This window comes from Ambystoma mexicanum, unplaced genomic scaffold (genome assembly GCF_040938575.1).
Source record: "Ambystoma mexicanum isolate Mex_15411 unplaced genomic scaffold, UKY_AmexF1_1 Mex_scaf10, whole genome shotgun sequence".
NCBI lineage: Eukaryota > Metazoa > Chordata > Amphibia > Caudata > Ambystomatidae > Ambystoma > Ambystoma mexicanum.
The window spans coordinates 520,001-522,500 of record NW_027182325.1 but is presented as its reverse complement, the minus strand read 5'-3'; the positions used below and the strand labels follow the sequence as shown (position 1 = coordinate 522,500).

At 47.1% G+C, this 2,500-nt stretch overlaps 5 non-coding genes and 3 pseudogenes across 5 annotated transcripts; all 8 read right to left on the bottom strand.

The window, feature by feature from the left end:
- Positions 1–238: 238 nt before the first annotated feature.
- LOC138543276 (5S ribosomal RNA) lies at positions 239–347 on the bottom strand (annotated as a pseudogene).
- A 105-nt stretch (positions 348–452) lies between these two features.
- On the bottom strand, positions 453–571 carry LOC138545771 (5S ribosomal RNA). The gene has a single exon (XR_011290855.1). It is a non-coding gene; the product is annotated as a 5S ribosomal RNA (ribosomal RNA).
- A 106-nt stretch (positions 572–677) lies between these two features.
- On the bottom strand, positions 678–796 carry LOC138548509 (5S ribosomal RNA). Its single transcript, XR_011292308.1, has one exon. It is a non-coding gene; the product is annotated as a 5S ribosomal RNA (ribosomal RNA).
- Positions 797–1,099: 303 nt separating this feature from the next.
- LOC138542763 (5S ribosomal RNA) lies at positions 1,100–1,208 on the bottom strand (annotated as a pseudogene).
- A 105-nt stretch (positions 1,209–1,313) lies between these two features.
- On the bottom strand, positions 1,314–1,432 carry LOC138537676 (5S ribosomal RNA). Its single transcript, XR_011285805.1, has one exon. It is a non-coding gene; the product is annotated as a 5S ribosomal RNA (ribosomal RNA).
- Positions 1,433–1,538: 106 nt separating this feature from the next.
- LOC138539057 (5S ribosomal RNA) lies at positions 1,539–1,657 on the bottom strand. The gene has a single exon (XR_011287136.1). It is a non-coding gene; the product is annotated as a 5S ribosomal RNA (ribosomal RNA).
- A 106-nt stretch (positions 1,658–1,763) lies between these two features.
- Positions 1,764–1,882, bottom strand: LOC138538213 (5S ribosomal RNA). Its single transcript, XR_011286321.1, has one exon. It is a non-coding gene; the product is annotated as a 5S ribosomal RNA (ribosomal RNA).
- A 463-nt stretch (positions 1,883–2,345) lies between these two features.
- LOC138544930 (5S ribosomal RNA) lies at positions 2,346–2,454 on the bottom strand (annotated as a pseudogene).
- Positions 2,455–2,500: the final 46 nt, after the last annotated feature.

Below are 2,500 nucleotides of genomic sequence, written 5' to 3'. Positions count from 1 at the left end.
TTTTCTTTCATGCCTCTTGAAGGACTCAATATTCTCTGTACTGCATTACATGTGAAAGTTGATTTATTACCCATGAACACACTACCTGTATGCTAATTCTATGTAAAAAGGTAGCTCCAGCCCTCATGATGTTGTCCAACATTTCCGCTATAAAACGGGATACAATTATTTTGGAAACATACCAAATTTGAAAAATAATTGAGAAGTTGCGCAATTACTAATCATGGAGCACAAAAAAAGCCTACAGCACCTGGTATTCCCAGGCAGTCTCCCATCCAGGTACTAACTAGGCCCGACCCTGCTTAGCTTCCGAGATCGGGCGCATTCAGTGTGGTGTGGCCGTAGGCTCTGGGCTTAGTGAGTTTGTACTTTTAAGCATCTAGTCGGCTAGACCTTGCAGTTTTGAAAGGCAATTGTGAAATGGCTCACTTCCTGAACTTGGAGCACAAAAAAGCCTACAGCACCTGGTATTCCCAGGTGGTCTCCCATCCAGGTACTAACTAGGCCCGACACTGCTTAGCTTCCGAGATCAGACGAGATCGGGCGCATTCAGTGTGGTGTGGCCGTAGGCTCTGGGCCTAGTGAGTTTTGTACTTTTAAGCATCTAGTCGGCTAGACCTTGCAGTTTTGAAAGGCAATTGAGAAATGGCTCACTTCCTGAACTTGGAGTACAAAAAAGCCTACAGCACCTGGTATTCCCAGGCGGTCTCCCATCCAGGTACTAACTAGGCCCGACACTGCTTAGCTTCCGAGATCAGACGAGATCGGGCGCAATCAGTGTGGTGTGGCCGTAGGCTCTGGGCCTAGTGAGTTTTGTACTTTTAAGCATCTAGTCAGCTAGACCTTGCAGTTTTGAAAGGCAATTGAGAAATGGCTCACTTCCTGAACTTGGAGCACAAAAAAGCCTACAGCACCTGGTATTCAGCACCTGACACTGCTTAGCTTCTGAGATCAGACGAGATCAGGCACATTCAGTGTGGTGTGGCCGTAGGCTCTGGGCCTAGTGAGTTTTGTACTTTTAAGCATCTAGTCAGCTAGACCTTGCAATTTTGAAAGGCAATTGAGAAATGGCTCACTTCCTGAACTTGGAGCACAAAAAAGCCTACAGCACCTGGTATTCCCAGGTGGTCTCCCATCCAGGTACTAACTAGGCCCGACCCTGCTTAGCTTCCGAGATCGGGCGCATTCAGTGTGGTGTGGCCGTAGGCTCTGGGCCTAGTGAGTTTGTACTTTTAAGCATCTAGTCGGCTAGACCTTGCAGTTTTGAAAGGCAATTGTGAAATGGCTCACTTCCTGAACTTGGAGCACAAAAAAGCCTACAGCACCTGGTATTCCCAGGTGGTCTCCCATCCAGGTACTAACTAGGCCCGACACTGCTTAGCTTCCGAGATCAGACGAGATTGGGCGCATTCAGTGTGGTGTGGCCGTAGGCTCTGGGCCTAGTGAGTTTTGTACTTTTAAGCATCTAGTCGGCTAGACCTTGCAGTTTTGAAAGGCAATTGAGAAATGGCTCACTTCCTGAACTTGGAGTACAAAAAAGCCTACAGCACCTGGTATTCCCAGGCGGTCTCCCATCCAGGTACTAACTAGGCCCGACACTGCTTAGCTTCTGAGATCAGACGAGATCAGGCGCATTCAGTGTGGTGTGGCCGTAGGCTCTGGGCCTAGTGAGTTTTGTACTTTTAAGCATCTAGTCGGCTAGACCTTGCAGTTTTAAAAGGCAATTGAGAAAGGGCTCACTTCCTGAACTTGGAGCACAAAAAAGCCTACAGCACCTGGTATTCCCAGGCGGTCTCCCATCCAGGTACTAACTAGGCCTGACACTGCTTAACTTCCGAGATCAGTCGAGATCGGGTGCATTCAGTGTGGTGTGGCCGTAGGCTCTAGGAATGCTAAGAATATTACTCTTATGCATTTGCATTTAGTAAGCTAAGCCATGCAGCCACTTGCAACATGATACCACGCTCATCGCTCGATCAGGCTCGATCAGGCGAGATATATAAGACTGGTGGGCCCATTCAGGACTCCTATGTCTGGTAGGATAACTTTAATTCATCCATCCTTTGTCTGTTGCAGGGAGGTGGAGAGAACAATCAACACAATAATGGTTTTCTTTCATGCCTCTTGAAGGACTCAATATTCTCTGTACTGCATTACATGTGAAAGTCGATTTATTACCCATGAACACACTACCTGTATGCTAATTCTATGTAAAAAGGTAGCTCCAGCCCTCATGATGTTGTCCAACATTTCCGCTATAAAACGGGATACAATTATTTTGGAAACATACCAAATTTGAAAAATAATTGAGAAGTTGCGCAATTACTAATCATGGAGCACAAAAAAGCCTACAGCACCTGGTATTCCCAGGCAGTCTCCCATCCAGGTACTAACTAGGCCTGACCCTGCTTAGCTTCCGAGATCGGGCGCATTCAGTGTGGTGTGGCCGTAGGCTCTGGGCCTAGTGAGTTTTGTACTTTTAAGCATCTAGTCGGCTAGA